This window comes from Durio zibethinus, chromosome 6, assembly GCF_047325235.1.
Source record: "Durio zibethinus cultivar Kanyao isolate XHJ-2024 chromosome 6, ASM4732523v1, whole genome shotgun sequence".
Taxonomy (NCBI): Eukaryota; Viridiplantae; Streptophyta; class Magnoliopsida; order Malvales; family Malvaceae; genus Durio; species Durio zibethinus.
The window spans coordinates 11,570,424-11,593,713 of NC_143167.1; the positions used below are offsets into that span (position 1 = coordinate 11,570,424).

The 23,290-nt window shown below is 27.1% G+C and overlaps 1 pseudogene; it reads right to left on the minus strand.

Moving 5' to 3' along the window:
• Nucleotides 1–7,310: 7,310 nt before the first annotated feature.
• LOC111284327 (enoyl-[acyl-carrier-protein] reductase [NADH], chloroplastic-like) overlaps nucleotides 7,311–23,290 on the minus strand; it is a 29,603-nt pseudogene continuing 13,623 nt past the window's right edge.

Below are 23,290 nucleotides of genomic sequence, written 5' to 3' on the forward strand. Positions count from 1 at the left end.
ACCTTTGGTTTGTGCATTCGTAGTCTAACAATTTGTGTGTTTTGATCGTGGCATTTGCTAAGAAAAACTAAATAAAGGGCCAAAACGAGGTGTTCAAGGAGTGCGCACTTACAAACCAGTGAGGAAGGCTTTTTTAGATAATAGATCCATTTGGGGACATTAAGGGATCCTCGAATAAGGTAATGGAGAGGCTCATGTAGCATATTGAGGCGTTGGAGTCTGTGGTGTCAACCTTGCGAGAAAAGCTAGCTAGGCTCAAGGTTGACCATGCTGCATTGCAAGCTGTCATGGTTGCTAGTACAAGCTTAAGACTGAGAGTGGAAGTGCTTAAGCATTTCATTGATGGAGTAAAGTTGTTGGTAAAAGGGCAAGCTGCAATGAAGAGGCGTGCAAGAGTTTACAAAATCACAAACTCAGATTAAGTGTGCCAAGTTTCCTAGGTTAAAGGAAAAAAGCTAGAATGGGTGAGACATTAGTGTTTGTTACTCAGAGGAAGAAAGGGTTGTGGGGAAGCCTAAATTTCGTAAGATCGAAAAAGATGCCAACAGGGCAAAGGGCCTTTAAGTTGCTATTTTTATCTAGGTCCACATTAGGTCAGAGAGTACTTAAAGCTTTCAACTATTAAGCGGGCAGAAGAGCTATCTAAAGGCAAGAATGGTAGGGGTAAACAATAATAAAATGAGCCCAAGAGAAACGACCAGGTGCTAGTCGAGACTGCTAAAGGGTTGGGACCTTTTAAGAAGTTGATGAAAAAAAACTAGTGGCAGTGAAGTGCCACAGCATGAGTCCCACAGTACATTTAGATTCCTCATAAAAGAAAATGCAATGGGCAATTTAGAGGAAGCACAGGAAGTGTCAGTAGTGTGGGCAAAAGAGACCATTACAACAAAATGCTAAGAAACTTTAGATCGAGAGCAGTGGAAGCCAACAGAATACATGTTTGGATGTGGGACTAAAATGTTAGAAAATTGAATCACAAGGTAAGAATTGGAGCCGACATTCAAGACAGGTGCATCATCCCTTTAGTAATAAGGGCGTTGCTAGAATAAGTTTGGAACAATGTCATAGTCCACAAGCTAGTCTAGGTCTAAGGGTTCTCTCCAAGTTGGGTAGCAGTTTAAGTTTTAATGGGACAGAGTTTGATAGCCAAGGGGACCAAGCGCTGAGGCGCATTAGAAGTTCAGGTTACGAAAAACCAGTCCAGAACAATGATACGGACGGTGATCAAAACTTTAAAGGCTCAGGGAAGGTGTTCAGGTTTGGCAAGATTGAGCCAAGCCTAGGGGTGGGCATAGATGTGCGATGCGTCAGCACCCAATCAGACCCAGGCAAGAGCACTGATAATTGAGGTATAGGCACATGGTCAACCCCAGATACAGGTGCACGGTTGGGCCTAGGTACGGGCATGCTTGAACATAAACCTGAGATAATCAAAATTGGTAACACTAAGTTGGGTCTAAGTTTGGGCATAGGTATAAGCCCAAGCACAAATAGTGCTGAACATGAGTTTGGGACCAGCTAGTATAGATTTTTACTCATATTAGATCAAAGATGCTAAGAATATGCTGGAACATCATATCACCTAGAATTAAAGACTATATCATATCTCTTAAGATCATGAGATTTAAATTATTGTAATCCTTAGACTATAGGCATGTATCTTGTTACTGATTGTAAGGGGAACTGAGCTATAAATAGAGAGTCCACACCCTTATGTACACAAGAAAGAGACCAGAACCATTGAGTAATAAGATCCTTACTTTTACCTTAATCTTTTTTGTTGTTTTTTTGTTAACCTTTCTTTAAGAACTTGCTGTGCCTTTTTGTTTTACATCATATTGGGTGGCCAAGCCCTATAGTCTAGTATGTTCGTGCACCTTTTCTTGTGTTAAGCTTATCTGAAATACAGAAAGTCCATTCTCGTATCCTAAAGTCGCATGAGCTTTGAGCTTGATTCTTGGCTCGTAACACTTCATGCTTGAGCAATGTTTTCATATACCTTGATGCAACTTCTCTTTTTTTCTACTGATGATTTAATAACAAAGGCATTGGTATATTTGTTACTCCTAAACTATGTGAAAGAGATGTTAAACCCTAAATTGCACACAAAAATAAAAATTACAAAAGAATATAATCTTATAATAACCCTAAAATCAACCATAAACCAAATTTACTATTTACTTACATCATTGGAAACTAGAGTAAGGTAGGATTCAACATTGCACTTGTGTATTACTTTGTGAATATTGTGTATCTAATAGAGGATTGTTATAATATATTATTTGACTTGAACCTTTAAATATAGCAAACTATGATGATTAGATAACATTAATATATAGCTAAGTCATTATTAACGAATATAAATATAAACACTTATATCAGGCATCCATCTAAGTGTTACATGATGCAATGGAATTGACTTTTCTTGTTGCTATTTGTGGTTTAATTCTTGTGTTCTTTGCTATTGGACAAATGTGTTTTATTGGTTGGATTCGAGTATTCTTTACTATTGGACAAAAAAGGAAAATAAAAATAAACAATAACATTTCAAGATAATTTGAGAAACAATAACATTTACATAAAAAATACAATTGTCACCATTAATTGCATTTGATTATACCTTTGGAATGTTCTTAGAAGAACTTTTATTATGACCTTTTTGTTCACATTTTGAACATGACATTATGACCCTTGTTTTCTTAACCTTGGCATTTATGATTTTTACTTCATTAGGTTCTTTTCTTTTTTTGGTCTTAGGTTTGTTAGATTGTTTGTTTTACACTTTTAGAGGTTTTGGCTTGTAGTCAGATGGAGGCCAACAATTTTCACTTCTAATTAGATTGATGGCTTTTTTTAAAATCTTCTTTTGTCTGTCAATAGTGCAATATTCATGCACATAGTTTTTAGTCCACTCCTTATTGAACAAAAGTGTAGAAATTGCATGTGGGCAAGCAATACTTGATAACTCCTATTTTTTGTAACTACATGAGTGCTCATCTAGGTTAACAATGTACTAGTTTGTCAAATTTTTTATTTCAAATGTTCTTTGTGTCGATGGTTGTAGCTAATATCTTCCAAACAATTTTTTGTTCTTATCAAGTTTCTTTTGAATCCTTAGACAAATCAATCTAAAATACTTCTCCATAGCGTTCCTCTTCATATGGAATCTATTTATAAGTTTGCATTTAATTATTACGCACATAGTCAGAATTGGCTTGTCTTTAGCATCCAAAATGTACTTGTTGAAACACTCCTATAGATTGTTAAGTAAAATATTACATTTAGGGATTGTGTTGAAATAAAACCTCAATCATTCCTATGTTGGTCTTTTTGAAAGCCAATCATATACTTCTAGGTACTTATTTTTTAGCTTATCCATGATTACATTGAATTTTGGTATATAGCTTGCCATTGCTATAGCCCATAAAGCATCTTTTAAAGCCTTCTCTCTGTGGCTATCATTTTGGAAGTTGTCATGTAAATGTCTTACACAACATCTATATTTTGATCATGGGAATAACCTTTTGAGTGATGTTTTCTAACCTTACGATAAAAAACAATTGATTAGATGATACTTGGCTTGTTACATAATATAGTAAATATATAAGTTAAACAGAAACATATAATTTACCTTTAGTTTGTCAAACATCCAAGTTCAACTATATTGATTTTTCATTTTCAAATCTTTTTTCAATCTTTCAATAAACCAAGCCCATGTTTTAGTATTTTCAATTTCTATCACAATATCAATCTCTACAGTAGCAAGCAATTGACCTCTAAACTTTTCTTTCAAATGATAGCTATCAACGTTAATTATTGACCTACAATAATCAACTCTAACAACATGCTTTTAAATAAACATACATTCTTTGAAAGAGACTACCATCTAACTTACATAGAACAATAGATTTTTAGTTAGTTTTTCTAGTTTCTTCTACATAGCCCTTTATCTTGGAATATTGATCCAAGTAAGTCCTATTGAGTTTTTTCAAAACAAATTATTTTACCCTCCATAACTTTGACTTAGGCACAATTAACATATTGTCTTTATACACTTGCTTTTCAAACAAAAGTAAAAAATAATTTGGATCAACAAGGAAACATTTCATATACCTATTTACCAACCACATATAATCTAAATTCCTATTGGCATACTTTTTGCAATAAGAATACTTGGACTTGTAAGTTCTAATATAAAATGTAGGATCCTTTGGTTCATGGCTAAATTTCTTACCATATAATATCCATTAATTCTTTTGTCTCTTTATGACCAATATTTTCATCACAATGTTAAGATCTACATAATTTTTAAAAATCACATCATTTTCATCCTGATCCAACTCATACTCATTATCCCTGTAATCAAAGTCTTCACTCTCAGTTTCATTTTCGTTTGATACATTTTCATAAACTTCTTCTACACTGTTGGTAAATAAGAATATACCTACTTGGAGGCACATGCTTGCACATCTCTATTACATCAGCATTAATGGTAATTTTTACTAATCTATGATGTCTATGAGGTATTTTCCAAAAATAAATATTAAATCTAATATGCTTTACAATTTTTGTCATGCTATAAAATTCAAACAAAGACATTTTATCAACCTCACATAAGTCAAAATAAGCTGATTCTCCTTTTATATATTGACTACCTAAAAAGTAGCCTCTATGATGCAAAACTATATCGAAGTAAGGGGAATAATCGTTTGCCATGCATAAAAAATAAAAACAATATTGTAAAAAGACATAACACAATTAAAGATAGAATATTAAAAAATAAAATTAACATTGAGCAAAGTCATGACATAATAATTAAGCAAGTTGGTTTGTTGTTTACATAGTTATGACAAAATTATTGGGCAAGTAGGTTTTATTTTTTATAGTACAAAGTTATGACAACATCATTAAACAAATGAGTTTGATTGTTTTTTATTGTTTATAAAGTTAGGGCAAAAACAGAATATGTAAATTGAACATATGTTAGATTATTTTTAAATGGCAGATAAATGGTTTTCATATAAAAATTAAAATGTTACATAATGGTAGACAAGTGGGTTTATTATATTTCTTGATCTTCTATGGTATGTAGCAACAAATCGAAACAAGGTTGTTTTGACAACTAACTTGACAAAGTGTATGTTATTTGCTATGTTAATTAGTGTTACTTACAAGGTAGGCAGAATAATTTTTAAACATAAAGCATAAAAGTCCTGAAACATAAACCCTAAAATGATCCTTAAATTTAAATAAGGCTCGTAAAAAATCAAAATAATCTCTCAAATAATCAACATAAAAATCTAAAATTTTCAAGTCAGAAAATGTAAACCCCAAAATAATCCCCAAATCAAAATAGGAATAATAAACTATCAAAATCATAAACAATGCAAAATTAGTAAAAATCATAAATAAACAAGTAAAAAATAACCATAAACAAAGTTACAATCATCTTTTGTCAACCTCTAACCTATGTTGTCCTTTTTTTGTAACCTCAAAACCACGCGGTCCCTTTTGGTTTGGTCCCCTCGTTGACAAGCAGTCCCTTTGGTCGATTTTTTTCTTTTACAATTTCAGAGAATCTTTTCACTTCATAAGGTCTCCTTTTTTCTACTGAATTCTCTTTCACATTGTTTTTTTAGAGATTTTTTTCACTTCACTATTTCTCTTTCGCAGTTAAATAATCGACTTTAAATTTTTTTTAGTATTTTGTGGTTTTATCTGGTGTAAGTTTTTTTAGTCTTTTGTATTTTATGCACCTTTTATCTTTTGTTTTTTATGATTTATTTAGTGGACATTAAAAAATTTCATGTAATTCACTTTGTAAGGTTGAAAGTTATACCACATTAGAATTTCCATCAAGTTAGACCATCTAGTAAACATAATGACTATATTGATACACATTTGAGCAATTAAAAACTCAATTAAATTTTTTTAAAAATTTAGAGACTAAAATAGAATTTGACTTAAAGTTTAAGTACTATGGGTACTATTTACTCATAAAAAATTAAAATATCCAAAATTGTATTGCCAATAACATAATTAGTTTTTAATGGATCAATCAGTAGTAATTAGAAATCGAAACTTTTCAATGTTCAATCTTCAGTCCGGTTATTTATGTGCATTAGGTCCAAAACAGTGGTTTGAGAATAGGTTTTATATTTTTATTAATTTAAAAGATTAATAACATTGTACTATAATTTTTAGACACTTTATTTATTAACATTAACAATATCAAATACTTATCATAATTTTCAAATAACAAATTTTTCTAACTCAATTCTTTAATGAACACTTTATAGTAGTAACTTTTTATTATCACAATTTTCAACCTCAAAATTAAAGTTAAATCGAATTTAGTAATGCACCTGAAAAATTGATTTAATAATTAATACATGTCTTTTTTCCTACTAAAGAGTTGGATTTAAAATTTTCATCATCTAATTTCAAAAAAAAAAAAAAAACCTTAGTGGTATCGATGAATAGAAATTTTGGTCAAAAGTGTTTAAATTTAACAAATACTTTTTAAGGTTTTCTAATATTAAAACTAAAAAATGCATTAAAAAATCTTAATATAATTGAATTTCCAATTTTTTTAATTAAAGTTTTTAATTTTTAAAATTAATTTTTAATTGAATCAAATTCAAGTATTAAATAGGCAAAGTTTTAAAATTAATTTGACGCAAGTTAAATTTGAAGTAAGGGCAAGTTATATGACAATTTTGGGTAAACCTGACAAATTGAAATATAACACGCTGACACAACGTGAATGTGATACGAAAATAAAATATAAAAATAATACGATTTTAACTTTTAACAATAATTATATATAGGTTTAACAAAATAAAAAATATATATTTTAAATTTTCATATCAACACATATTGTAACACGTAATTTTTATATAAAATATAATATAAATACATGAATTTTAATATTTTACATAACATACACAAATCACTAAGTCTACTTTTAGGTTTGGAACTTTGGATTCGCTTTGCTAGCTCTATCATGATAATACGCGGCTAGTTCCTACTGAAATAAAGCTCAAACGGCCGTTTTAATCAGCAATGCAGCAAATGGAACCATTAATGGAAATTGTTCACTTAAAAAATGCTTAATATAGATTTGGCAGAATAGTCTCTACCCAAAGAAAACCCTTAAAAAAAGGAAAAAAAACAAACAAGGTAAGACACGAAGCTTTCATGGGCAATGCATGGCAAAAAGGGGCTGCTGATTAAACATCCCAGATGCAGTAACAACAATAGACAGCTAAAATAAACATTTAGCATCGAATTTGCTATAATCTTGGTAGCTACAATAAATGCTTGTCACTAGGAATGTTGAGGTCTTTAAATATGGGCCTGTTAACTCCAACACTCATTGCATGCAGACCGTTACCAACAAATATAATAGCACCTATTATAGCTGAAGCCAAAGGTGATGCCAAGAAGGCAGCAATGTTCCCCACCTCATCTGTTTCATTCAATTCTTTAATTCAGTAATCATAATTAATTAAAAAAATAAAAAAGAAAGTGCTTCGAATCTTTATAGTTCATCAAAATCACCTGCAGATAGTTCTTTCTGGAGAGGTGCATTAGCCAATGACTATTGAATCATATTATCAATAAATTCAATTGCTTTTGCAGCACGACTTCTTAGAGGACCTGTCGATCAGAAACAACAAAAAAAAAACTTAAACGATAGGGTAGTGAAAGGTTATAACATTAAAAAAGAACAATCACCAAGTCCAGCCTCAGAATTTAACTAAATTTCCCTTCAAAGTGAAATTTTCAAAGAGATGTGAGCCTCAGTGATTTCAACACTATGTACTGGCAAAAGAACATGGCCATGGTCTAAAAGTTCAAAGAATGGACATGATCTGAATTATGTAGTGACTATGCTAGTTATTTCTTAAAACAGATAACAAGATCATCAAACCATGACCTTCATAAAATTTATTTCCTTCAACTATCCCCTAGAAAGAAACTACATGACGAAGAGTTCTCAGGATAGTTATTACGCCATCCTCATTCCTTCATGATATGAGGCATCACTGATTTACTTAAAGAGAAAGAGGCATCTATCAAGCCTATATTGCTAATAATGGAAAGCTTGCATGAATTTAAATTACATCAATATGAGATAAGACAAGGTATGTGAAGGATAACCAAATGTCTTCTAAAAATTTCACTTTGTTGATGTGTTTCAAGGGTTAAGGACTGAATTATCACATGGTAACATCCAGGAAAGCATTGGCATTACATGTTATGGTTCAGAAAAGGGCAATGATTCTCAGAGTATTCCTATTCCTGACAAGAAATCTCTCTCATTTGATATTTAAAAAAGGTTAATAAAAGATTAGAGCAAGAGTCATTCCGACAGATATTATGTTGACCCTAATTTTATGTTTTCTTCCTGCTTCAAAGGCAAGTACCTGAAAATGAATAGAGAGAAATATAAATATGCCAAACTTGGGAAAACTGAAAATGCGATCAAGTTAAGACATAGTTAAGTAGGAAAAAAAATAGAACTCACTCTTGTGTCACTTTTTAAAGCAGCTTTAGCAGAATTCATACCTCATCCATATCTACATATCACATTTTTTTTATACTTTTATCACGTGGTGATAAGTAATGACTCGGTTTTTGGAATATTGGGCAAACAAAGAATAGCAAACATACCATGGAATTATTCACTCTGAAGCAACATGTGTAAGAGAGATTGATGAGCCTCCTGCATCAGCAATAGCTTATTTCAGAAACAGTCTCTGAATGGTAAGTCGTATTATTTGACAAGAAACCGAAAGAATAGGTACAATGAACAAAAGAATAGCCTAGAACCTACGAAGACTTGCCTAGATTCATTAATGGGAGAAAATGCTTAAGTAAAGAAACATATGAGTAACTTGAATGAGACAAAGTTGCAAGATATCCATTCTTGGATGTCTCCAGTAGAGGTTTGCTGACCTGTTAACAAATAATTGCTAAGTTAAGAATAAGAATAAAGCTAAAACCACTAGCACTTGAAAGATTAGAAGTCCGGTACCTTTGGCCCATTAGCTAATAAATGCACATGGATGTCAATGCTTGTGTATGTGTCCCAAAAGCAATCAAAGAAAGTGTTACTGTTGAATTTCTTGCAAAACACGTTCAAGAAGATTATGTGCCTATGACATTCGATTTTTTAAATAAAGACTTAATGTCTGTATTGCACTTAGATTAAGAATAGCCTAATAAAGATGCATGGAAGATGTATTTTGATGGCATATCAAATGCTTGAGGGCATGGTATAGGAGTAGATTTGATATTTTCAAAAAGAGATTACTACCCAATCATTGCAAAACTAAGTTTTGATTGCACCAATAATGTGACAAAATATAAAGAATGTGTTATAAGTCTTCGAGCTGCTTTTAAAAAGAATTCTTATACATGGAAAGTTTATGAAGACTCTGCCTTAGTCATGTATTAATTGTGAGAAGAATGGGAAATTAAAGATTTAAAATTGGTTATATACCAAAAGTACATATCAAAATTGATCAAAAAAAATTTAAGAATATTTGATTTCATCATTTACCTTGAGAAGAGATTCAAATGGATGAGGCTTTGGCTACATTGGTGGTAATGTTTAAGCTAAATGAAAATGTTGAAGTCCAACCCATCAAGTTGAGCTTGCAAGAGAAACCAGCTCATTGTTCAAATGTTGAAGAATAAGTTAATGAAAAACCTTAGTATTCTAACATATTATAATATGTCAAGTATCAGCAATACCCAGAGTACATATAATAAAATGATAAGAGAACTTTGAAAAGACTAGTGATAGATTTCTTTCTGGATGGAAGATTTTTATCTAAGAGAAGTCGAGACCAAACATTATTGAGATGTGTGAATGTTGCTAAAGCCAAAAAGTTGCTAGAAGAAATCTAATGAGGTGTTTATGGAACTCATACAAATGGCCACATGATGAATAAGCAAATTATGAGAGCATTATACTATTGGTTGACAATGAAAAAAGATTACATCGATTATGCTAGAAAATGTCACAAATGTTAAATTTATATAGGTAATATGTAAGTTCCTTCAATATCTTTGTATGTTATGTTGACACCTTGACTTTTCTTTATGTGAGAAATAAATGTGATAGGGTCCATTAAGCCAAAAGCTTCAAATGGACATCGATTCATTTTAGTGGTAATCGACCACTTCACAAAGTGGATAGAAGTGGCTTCATATGCTAATGTGATAGGAATGGTGGTTTGCAATTTATCAAAAAAGAGATCATATATTGATATGGACTTCCAAAAAAGATTATTTCAGATAATGCTCCTAATTTAAATGACAAAATGATAAATGAGCTTTGTGTTTAGTTCAAAATTAAATATTATAAATCGGTGCCTTATTGTCTAAAGATGAATAGAGCAGTTAAAGTGGCCAATAAGAATATAAAAAGAATTGTTGAAAATATGATAGATGTGTATAAAAATTGGCATGAAAAGCTATCATTTGCATTACATCCTTATCGAATTTCAATTTGCACATCTATAAGAGCTACACCATTTTCATTAGTTTATGGGATGGACACATTGTTGCCCATTAAAGTTGAAATTCTCTTCTTGTGTGTTTTGATGGAAGTCGAGTTGAAAAAAGCTAAGTGGTTTCATGCTCGTTATGAACAGTTGAATCTCATTGTAGAAAATAGACTAGTTGCACTTTGTCATGGTCAATTGTATCGAAGAAGAATGATGCGAGCTCATATAAGAAAGTTTACCCTTGACAATTGCAAGAAGAAGAATTAGTTTTAAAAAATATTCTTATTAACCAACAAGATCCTTGAAGAAAATAGACTTTTAATCAAAAAAACCCATATGCAGTAAATAAAGCATTTTCCAGCAGAGCACCAATCTTGGCAAGAATAGATGGGGATGATTTTCTAAATCCAATCAATGCCAATGCAGTAAAAAAGTACTATGCTTAAAAAAAATGAAAAGGCAACATGAACTGAAAAAATATGAGTTGAAAACCTAAAAGGGCAACTTAGATAAAGAAATATTGAATAAAGTGTGTTAATTCTCAATATGTGTTAAAAAATCTCATTAGTTTTGGGCTAGCTTGTTCTGTTGTATTTTTAGAAAGTTAAAGGGCATCAATCAAGGGTTTTTTTTTTTTTTTTTTTATAAAGAATCCACAATGAATTAGTTCACAATTATTTGAATACATGAGTTATTTAAAATGTCATAGCCTCTGGTTAGAGGAGCTCTTTTCAAAGTTTCATAGTCTCTAGTCAGATGAGCTTTTTGATTTTAAAAGCCTCTAGTTAGAGGGTTTCATCAAAATTAGGCCTAATTTGTAAGACAAAAGGGCATAATTTATAAGTCTTCTCAGATTTTTAATTTAAAATTTTCATTGCCTCCAGTCAGATGAGCTATTTAAAGTTTCATTGCCTCTGGTTAGATGAGCTTTATTCAAAGTTTTGTAGCCTCTGGTTAAAGGAAACATTTAAAGTTTCATTGCTTGTGGTCAAATAAGCTATTTAAAGTGTCATAGCCTCTAGTTAAAGGAGTTCTTTTCAAAGTTTCATAGTCTCTAGTCAGAGGAACTTTTTAATTTTAAAAACCTTTAGTTGGAAGGCTCCATCCAAATTAAGCATGATTTGTAAGACCAAATGGCATAATCTATAAGTCTTCTTGGATTTTTAATTTAAAGTTTCATTACTTTTGGTCAGAGAAGCTATTTAAAATTTCATTGCCTTTTGTCAGATGAGCTTTCTTTAAAGTGTCATAGCTTTTGGTCAGAGGAACCATTTAAAGTTTCATTGCCTCTAGTTAGAATAGGTATTTAAAGTGTCATAGTTTCTAATTAGAGGAGCCCTTTTCAAAGTTTCATAGCCTTTGGTCAAATGAGTTTTTTAATTTTAAAAACCTTTACTTATAGGGCTTCATCAAAATTAGGCATGATTTGTAAGACCAAATGGCATAATCTATAAGTCTTCTTGGATTTTTAATTTAAAGTTTCATTACCTCTGGTTAAAGAAGCTATTTAAAGTTTCGTTGCCTTTGGTCAAAAAATCCATTTAAAAATGTTGAATCTCTGCTTAGATGAGCTTGTAAATTTTCAAAAGTTGTCAAACCTCTACTTAAAAAAGTCTTTCAAATATTTTTTTTAAAAAAATTTGTGGTCAATGTTTCATCATTTGTATGTGTTTGCCCGAACAAAATTATTGTCTTGTTATCTTTGCTTTATTCTAGATTTTTAACAATGTGCAAAGAGGGGCAGTTGTAGATACCTATTTTATCTAAAAAATTAAATTTCTTAATTTTACTTTAATAAGATGTCGGATTTCTTATTTGGGCCCAATTAAATTTCAATGCAAATTTAATTTTGTTTCTTTTTATTTATTGGACTTTAATTTTAGCTTTATTATATATATTATTTTTATTTTATTTCCTAGGGTTTTTTTCTCTAGTTTTGTCCCAAAATTTTGTTGCGTTAAATGCACTATCAGACTTTGGGGCAAAAATTTCAAAGGCTGGATTTTTGGTTGAGAAAGTCACTAGTGCCACCATTTTCTCCTAATCAAGTGCAGATTTTTCTCATCTTCAAATCTAAAAAAATCTAGAATTTGATCTTCAAATAGCTCTATAATAATTATTTATTTGAATAAATCTTTTAAAATACAATATTTAAAAAAATTGAAAAAGTTCAATTTTTTTAATTAATGCAAATCTAAAAATTTTTTTTACAGTAAAATTTGTTTTAATATATATAAAAAATAAAGAATAAAAAAATAAAATTTTTCTTAAAATGAATCTCTTAATTATTACAAAAAAAAAAAAAACTTTTAGATTTCACCAAAAAGTTGGGATAATTCAAAGAAAAAAATTATTTCTTACCAAATAAAGATTTATTTAAATAATAAGAAAAAATAATAACAAAAAACAAGAAAAATAATCACAAAAAATTAGTTAAATATTTAATTAAAATCTCTTAATATCATCAATAAAAATGATTTTATTTAGGATCTTGTCAGAAAGCTAGGATGATTCTAAAATTTATTTAAAAATTTTTAGGATTTCGTTGAAGAGTCAAGATAATTCTAAAATTAATTTTAATAAATAAATAAAATATCCTATGATGAAATTTTGAGAATTTTATGAATAAATTTTCCTGAAATATTTTTTAAATAAGGATTTTCTATAAATTTTGTCAAAATGTTGAAGAATTTATAGAATGCAAACATAATAATAATACTAATTTCACAATAGTTTTTTTTCATAAACAAATTTTAGAAAATTAAATTTAAATATAAAAAAGACTATTTCATCAAAATTAAAAGATAGTACATATTTAATTGATACTATTCTTTGAACAGATGACGTGAGGGTACTGATACCTTCCTCACTCCTAATTGTACTTTCAAACTTAACTTTGTTTCGCAAACCTAATCGTCTTTTAGTAAATTTTAATTAATTTTAATATTTTTATTAAAAGATGATATTTTTGGTGGCCAATCACACCCTACAAAAAATATTAGTGGTGATTTAAAAAATTTTCACGAAGTATAGTGATCAAGTCTTCTTGGACGAAAAATCATATGATAGCTTAGCGACTCCGCTGAGAATGCTAGAGAGTTAATCTAAAAATTAAACATATGTTATCCATACTTTGATTTTATGGTTTTTTCGATATTTAATTTTAATTCCTTATCTCACTTTAGAATAAAAATAAGATTAAAAAAGGGCAGAATTTTGATGGTTTCATTTAGTTTTGTTATGTTATTTTGTTTGTCTTGTATTGATGCTAATTATATTGTTGACTTTATTTCAATTAATAATTGTTTCATTTCCTTACACACGTGCATATTTGCATTCATGCACAAGTTTTATACTCAGACTCTCAAATCTATCCCTTTTTAGGAGGCAATAGAGTACTTATGTTTTCGTGAGATTATAATACCTTTGAATTTTATATTATTTCTCACATGTTTACGTTATCTATATTTTTTATTATATTTTATATTTTTTTATCTATATTTTATATTATTTCATTATGTTTAGAATTATTATAATTTTTTCTTTGGTATTATGATACTTCTAACCATTTTGCACAAAATAATATGAATTTTAAAATTCCTTTTATTTGTTTAAATTAATAAATTTATTATTAATTTTTATTTGAAAAAATTATTTTATTTATTTTTTATCCTTGTTAATATTGTTCTAGCCATTTTTTATATATTTATAAAAAAATAATTAATTTAAATTTTATGTTACCAATTTAATTATTTATGATAAAACAATATCTTTTAACACTTATTCTTAGATTCAATTATGTCTTAAATTTTTACTTCGAAAAAATTATATTTAAAATTTTCACAACTCATTTTTTTTTTTGTGTATTACGGCTTGTCTAACATATTTTACGTCAATTGTTATAAATTTTATTATTCCTATTACATGTTTACATAAATAATTTTTTGAATTATTATTTTAAAATATAAATTCTTTTACGTTTTTTCCTTTGCAAGTTTTTTTATGTTAATATTTTATTAATTTGTGTGGAACTATCCTTTTTATTTTGTAATACATTTTAGCTATTTAAAAGATACCAATTACTTTAAAATTTTTCTATAAAGTAATAGTTTTAATTATTATTCTTTATTTTAAGTAATTTCATAAACAAGTAATAAAATAAAAAATAAAAAAACTATTACATAAAGTAAAAATCATTTAAATTTTGAATATGATATTTTAAATTTTATTTTATAATCTTATTATCTGATAAATAAGTTTTATCCTTCTCCCCTTTACAACTTAATCAATATTAATAATTATCTATATAAATTTAATGATTATTATGTGCTGACCTCATTATAAAGCTAAAAAGCTTAAACTTAGTATAGAAGTCCTCGACTCCAAAGAGTAGTTGTTTGCTATTAATTATTCATTTATTATTAGGTTTCTTTTTCCACTCCCTGCTAGCCTCTGCATTTTTTTTTTTTTATTATTAGTTTTTTACTTTTAGGGAGAGTGAGGAGGTGAACAGAAAAGTTCATTTCGAAAGAAGGGTTTTTGTTATATCTTTTTGTCTTTTTATTATATTATGTTAACAAAATTATTTGATAAAAAAATCAAAATAAAATATTTTAAAATGTTCAATATCTAAATGAAACAAGTAAAGGATTAAGGCTAAAGTCATAAAAAAATGAAATGTTAGAAATCATGAATGAAATTTATCCTTTTGTTTTGGAGAAAAACTTTTATCCAAAAGTATGTTAAAAAAAATCGAGCTTTTTAAGTTTTAGTGAAAAGTTTTTAAGTCATTTAGATTTTTTATAAGATATAAAATCTAACTTAAGAGACATTCAAAATTAAATTAGAAATAATTTTGATAAAAAGAAGTATTCATTTTTAGTATTCGTATTAACCATTATATTTAGACTGAGTTTGTGGGGATGCAGTTGTTATAAAACGCTATACTAATAGTAGATTTGAACTTCAAACGATGCTGTGGTACGTTGTGATTTTCGTCGTTTACTCACTGGAGTTTAAGGTTCTAGTCCACCAACATCCGAGCTTCTTTATTTTTTTTCTATTTTCTCCTTGAAGTTAGCAATTTTTAACTTTTCTTTTTCTATTTTTCTTCATTTTATTTTTATTTAAAAATTATAAAATAATTTTTCTAATTTAATATAAAAATAAACTTTATTAACAAAACTATTATTTGATTTAAAAAATTTTCAATTATTAATTAATTTTATAAGTATTAAATAATTTTAAAATTTTTATAACATATAATTTTTAGTTAATATATTTAATAATTTTTTTATTATAATTCATCTTATGACAATCTCTGCTTTTACATTTAAATATATATTCCAATATTAATTTTTATATTACTACTATAAAAATTAATTTTATTTCTACTGTCAATTACAATCTTACAAAAACCAATCATACAACTTATTGAAATAGATTATAAAACTTATGCTTAAGTTGATGGATCCAATTTATCATCTTATCTAAAACATTACTTGCTTTCCTAGTACTATCTTGTTAATACAAAAGGGTTTAACCTATCAAGCTTAACAACAAAAAAAATTAAATCAAGATAGGATTTTAGACTTTCAAGTTTGACAACCTATAAAATGGGACATAACTCATATACCTAGAAAAAATTTTGTAGTTTTAAACTTCACTTGGTTGAATCATAAGTAAATAACTTGAGTAATCATAATTTCTATTAACTTTATTTATGACTACTAACTTATCTTCTTCCACATTATTTTCTTGATTCTCAACTTATAAAACACATTTTTTGTGGCAAGCTTTCTCGTGTGAGAGAGTTAGGGTATATTAGATATTTAGGATTTAAGGTTAAAATAATAAAAAGTTTTTGAATTTTATTATTTTACTTAAATAAGCCCACATATTTTTATTAGATTCAAATAAGTCCTTTGACTTTTACATTCAAATAAGATTTTAAATTTTAATTTATATCCAAACAAGTCTTTAACTTTTAATTTGTACTTAAATAAGTTCTTAATGTAAATCAATGTTTTATTTAAAATAAGAATTTATTTGGGTATAAATAAAAAAATAAAGACTTATTTGGATACAATAAAAATATAAAAATTTATCTAAATAAATTGATAAAATTCAGGAAATTTTTTAATATTTTAGCCTAGAATTTAAAACTTGTTAAATTTTTATGATTTTAACAAGTGTTGTATCTTATCTAGACAATTTTAAAAAAAAATTTTTTTTTGGGTTAAGATACTCCTAATACTCAACTTATAAATCTTTCTTTTTGTTGGCCTATTAAACTTCTAATTTTCTGATACTCAATCTATAAATGTTTTTGTTAGTTGAGATACTTAATCGATAAATCTTGCTTTCTTTATATATATATATATATATATATATATATATATATATATATAGACACACACACATGCTCTAGAATAATTGTCTGCATTTTGTCATAGTGTTTTTTAAAAATAATTTTAATTAAAAAGTTAAAAAATTAAATTTATTATAAATAAAATTTTCAAAAAAAAAATTTTATTATAAATAATTTGTTGAAAAAAAAATTACAAAATACTCTGTCAATTCTCAATTCAAATTTAAGAAAATTAATTTTTATTTAAAATCATTATATATTTTCTTGAAATTCATTATTTGAAAATTTTGATTTATATTTTTATACTCTACATTGACATGTAAAAAAGAATGCAAGAGGTTTTGTGAGAATAACAAAATAATTTATTTTAATTATATATATTTTCATCCATTATTAATTATTTTCTATTTTTCATTTTTTGAATTTTTTTGTAACTTTATTTTTAATTTATTCTTTATGAATTTAATTAATTTTCAAATTGAAAATTTTTAAGACTTTCTTATTATTTTGGTAGAGTTAATTAAAATATACTAACCTTAAATTTTTATTTTAAAAAAATATTTATGAATTTATTTAATTTTTATTTACAAAATTTCTAAGACTTTTAGTAGATCCAATAAAGTTCTCATCATTTTAAATTTTAATTTAGAAAATTGTCACTATTTCTAATCAAACTTTCATCATTGGATGTTTAAATAATTAAATAATTCAATATTTTAATATATTTTTTACAACTTGAATTTTCAAAATATAATTTAATAAATTAACATAATAAAAAAATAAAATAGATAATTAAAAAATAAAAAAGTAAGTGAATATAATTCAAAGAAATTTTTAAAAAATTAATTTTCATATGTGGATAATTTGGATTTGATCTTGAATTAAATTGAACATGATTTTGGACTTGAACCTGATATATTGGTGGGATGACACTTCGATGAGGCCCAAAGCAGAAGGCTCATTTACATAGTTATTTGTCCAAAAGGCATGTATTGAAGGGACAAAATGATTATTTTTATATGTAGACATGTGTTTAATATAGAGTTATATATATATATATATATAGGAATGATCCACCTCAACCTACACTCTTTCAGAAATTTTTTATATATTTTTTAACTAGACTGTTGTATTTTATGTTCTATTCAAATAAATAATGCATGTCAAATTCCCAGTTAACTAAAAATATCTAATTATTTGTTTAAAATAAAAAAAACTTCAGTCATTAAATAAATATTTAAAAACAGTGTACTCGATGAATAAAAAAGACATCAGATTTGACAAGCGTACGGAATAGATTATCTTATTAAATCCTCTCTATAACGGCATCTACCCCTTTTCTAAAAATAATAATAATAAAAAAAAACTGCATATGTTAATTTCAGAAAAGGGTTGATTTTTACACAAAAAAAAAAAAAAAAACTTTTGACCATTATTATCTACTTGAAGGCGTATATTTTTAAGAGAGAAAACTAGACCAAATATTGAAACAACTATTACGAATTTTCAAAGTAATTTAGAAGATTAGGTTTTATTTAATAATAAAAGATATCAAACTACCCTTAAAATTTTAAACCAAGAATTGGATACCAATGATTGGTAGATTTCACTTTGCAATTTTTTACTCCAAACTTTAAATTATCCTTACAATTATAAATTTAGATTCTAAATAAACTTTTGATAAATCTTATACAATTATAAATTATAAATGATTAATAGTTTAATAATTATAAGAGATTTGTTTTTGTCAATATCTACTCCTAATTTTCAGATTTGGCGAGTGCGGTTGGGCTACAATTTGTACCAATAAAATAAGTGGGCCAAAAGCAATGACCGAGATCTAAATCAACGGCTCTAATTTTTCTCAAGTCCACAAACTTCTGATTAGAAAGAAACAAAAGGCCACAGCCCACGAGCCTTTAATAACCCATTAGCTACCTTGCTAACAATTTAGCTGCCCCTGCAAGAATTAATCAGGTCTTTTTTCTTTTTGGCCATCGCTAGAAACAAATCTATTGACAAGTGAGTACTAGTACCTCAAATTATAAATATTTAAATTTCCTCACTGCTCCATCAAAAAATAAAAAATAAATCCCCTAATTGTATATTATTATAGTTAGGCTCACGAAGTTCATTATAGAAGACAAAAGATAGGTGACAATATTTATGCATCTCAAGCTCGTACCATAACAGAAATTTTAATCAACATAGTTTAAGTAAGTTCTTTGTTTTAAGTTTTGTGAATAAAAAAATAAATTTAAGAGAATTTATTTTCTTTATAAGATTTAATTTGATTCGACTTCAAATTAATCGAAATTTAAAATGATTATCGGACACCGAAAGATTTCAAACGAAAAAAAAAAATTTTTAACTACTAATTATAAATTCTTAAGATAGTATCGACGGATTTTTTAATTTTTTGGCATAATATAACTTTTGAATAGAATTAATCTTGAGCGTCTCAAATATATAAAAGAAAAGTCCTTCGGTTAATGACTCACGCAAAAATTTAAAAACAATCACAAATCATACAAAACGAAGACAAACTAAGCGCCTATAGAGAAAAACCACTCATAATCTTTCTCTTACTATTTTGTCCTGAATATAGTCCTTCGCCCACAAGAAACAAATTTAATCATCCTATGAATTATACCATAATTTTTGCACACAATTAGGACTGATCGGCCCAATAATTGAAGTCCATTCTCCATCAACATTATGTAGCTCAATTGTTGATATATAGAAAGGAATGATCATAAATAGTATCATGCTTGTAACAACAAAATAAAAGGATTGTTGTATATCTCCTCCAACGTTCTTGTCGTGGGATTGAAAGGAAAAAAAAAAAAAAAAAGCGTACACCTAGAATAAAAATATATATAGTTTTTCATTTAATTTTATTTGTGTATATAATTTAAACATAGTTTAGCTTTGCTGTAAAAATTAACTTTTGTGTTTCAAAGTTACTTTTGACTAATTTTAATGCTAAAATAACCAAAAAAAAAAAAAGTGACTTTTCAGTCTAAAAATTTGATTTTCAAACCAACCAAAAAGCTAGAGGTATTTTTGTAATGAAAAATATGTTTGAGATAGAAATTTACTATGTTATCTTTTTATCTATAATATTTTATAATTTTATGTATATCTTTTTAGATACTTCAATTACTCACAATATTTTTTCACATAAATATCAAACATTTAAAATTTTTTATCATACTTTTTAAACTTATTTTTTACTACTACAGCAATAATGCCAAACTAACCTTTAATCATGAGGCATAGTGAACTTCAAAGTGGAAGTATCATCCGTCCTTTAAAAGGCCCTACTTGCACTTGAAAGGGCACTAAGTTGCAAAAGCTGGTAGGGCTGCCAATTAATTTTAGGCCACATTTTGAAACGATGTATGGGGGAATTGTTGGTGTAGTGGCAAACCAATCCTCTTAGCTGGCTGAAGATGGGGCAATCCCTAAAGAGTTTATAAAAAGCTGCTATACTAGAGGAAGCAATCAGTATTCAGAAATGGATGGCTTTGGTCTCTGCCTAACATCAAAAGCTAGTTGCTATTCCTACAAAACTAATATTTGCATGATTTGAGAATAGTGTTACCCACCTTTGAAAAAGCTCTTCGTCATTTCAATTGGTATGTGAACATGAGAAACTATTTGATAGTCTACCTTCGAAAATTTCTCGAGGCAAAATCTGTTTCTATTACTATCCTTTTTTTTTTTTTGTCTTGCAAAAAACAATATGAGATTGCCTTTGACTTGAAGTTATCAAAATCATCAATTGCAATCATTGTAGCATTGTCATTTTGTAAGAAATACATGTACAATACAGCAAAAAAAAAAAAAAAAAAGAGATCATTTTCAATCATTTTGTTTGAAATTTGCTAATTAGCTAGCACAACATAAGGCCTCCCCACGATAAAACCGGGCATTTTAGAAACATTTGTAGGCCTTGATGGACAAATTTTCATACGTATGAACAATGAAATGTGGAATTTTCTTGTACCCAAACAAAAATTGGAAATATGTATACATAAAATGTTTAATATATTTCCAATATTAATTAATAACAAGATTTATTTGATAGATAAGAAAATTTTTTATTTACAAGGAATTGCTTTCCTAGTTAGTTGATAAATGATTTGCTTCAAAACCTAGCTTAGACAAACCCTATGATTTGAATATCAAAGTCGACATATAATCAAACCAATTAAGAACAGGTCAATCAGCCAGTTGAACTGGGTTGAGCCGAGAACCGAATCAAATTTGACTATTCGAACCCATTTTTATTATTTTAAAATTGGTGTTTTGTTTTAAAATAACTTTATGAGCAATAAGATATAAATCTTTAATCTTGTTGTTTAGTTAAAGCTGTTACCATTTAATGAAATGTCAACTTTTTGTTATTTATTTATTAAATTTAATATATATTAATATTAAATCTAAAATCAAAATAATAAATATTTTAATAAATTGAATTGACTGAATATCAATTCGAGTCATATTTTATAATTTATATAAAATATTAATAATTTATATATTTATATCATATTTTATATAAAATTTATATATTATAATTTATATTAATATAAAATTTTAATTTTTTTTTTATTTTTTATTAAATTTAAATATTATTTTTTAAAAAAAATTTTAATTTATATCACAATCATTTTTTTATTTATATAATTTTTATATTATATCATTATGTCATTTCTTATATTTTGATATCTCATTCGGCTTATTAAAACAATGAGATTAACATCTTTCGAGAAACTGACCAAATAGGTTACACGTCGGCAGCATACAAGCCAAAGGTGAATTGATGGAGTAAGAAGTGACAAAGTGGAAGACAAAAAATTTGCTGTAAATAGTGAAGAAACAGAGTCAACTGAGTTGGGTGGCAGACAGCTTACATGTTGATAATTTAACTTGAAAGTTGAAATGGACATTTAATAAATCACTTAGGTTTTGATTTGATAAGTCAGCAGTGCTGCACAGTTTAATATGGACCCGTCCTTATCAATTCAAACACAATTCTTTTTTTTTTTTTCTCTCTCAGGAAATCACCTCTTTCATTTCTTTTCCCTTATAATCTATAAACTATAAATTAAAAGTATTCTAAAAAATTTTTATAAATTGAAAGTTATATTTTATAATAAAATGACTATATTAATTTTTATTTTGAGTTAACGATAAGGGATTAAACTTGACTGCTGCCCAACCTTATTGAATTAAATATGTTATGAGCTTGATAACCTTATTGAATTAAATATGTTATGAGCTTAGATGTTGGCTAGAAGACAAGTGAATGAATTTAGATAAAGAAATACGTAAATCCACGTGTGAGTACATGATTCTTAAGGCCACATAAGTAAATAATAGTTATTGAATTTTTTTTTATTTATTTTGAAGGATGACCGATTTAAATGTAAGGAAAAAGAAAATATTTTACCTTTTTTTATTAACTTTTTAATCTATACCACGTATTAAAAATAATTTCATGAAAGTTATTTATTTTTACACGGTTGATTTCAATTGATTTAAATTTATCTTTTTGTTAATTAAAAGAACAGTGAAAGAAAGACCCAACAAAATAAGTTTCCAAAGTTTCGAGTGAAACTTGAAAGATTACTTTTATATAGAATAAAAATATATTTATACAATTTTATTAAAAGAATGGTTACATATATCCTCCGTAAAGATAGGGTTGAAAATTTTTTTTATTGTTGAAATTATTAAAGTGTTTTTAATGATTATAAATGGAATTAAAAAATGGAAGCATCTAGAATTACAGGGGGAAAGACAAATAGAGGAAAGAGGAATAATGAAAAAAAAGAGAAGTGGTGATTACATAAAATAAAGGAGTTTGGCTAGAGAAGTATGAGAAAACCATGTTTTTGAACTTACACTAAAAATTAAAGATATGTTATAATGGTTAATGATTAATTTTTTTTCATGGGTGGCAATCAATTGTGGATTTTGTAATTAATTTATATCTAATAGTTATTTTATTTTCTTAAAATATCTTGATGCAAAATTTTTTGTATTTTTATATAATTTAATGTCTTTTTTTTAGAGCACGACAAGAGTAAATAATTAAAATAAATTTAAGAAATATGAATTCCTAATTTGTTTGCTACATTTGTATAATATATTTTTTATTTTTTGTCACAGCTTTATTTTTCTTTCTTTATTTTTTTTAGAATAATATTTTTTTCTTTTGTTTTTATGTTATATCTACTATGAACAATTAACAAAAAAAAAAAACTACACCCTTCATTTACCTTGCAAATTAAAAATTCCTAGGGCCGCAACGAAGTGCAAAATCTCATACTAGTATGATATTAGAAATAACCATTTAGGGTTTATTAACTTTTTATTATTTTGAATA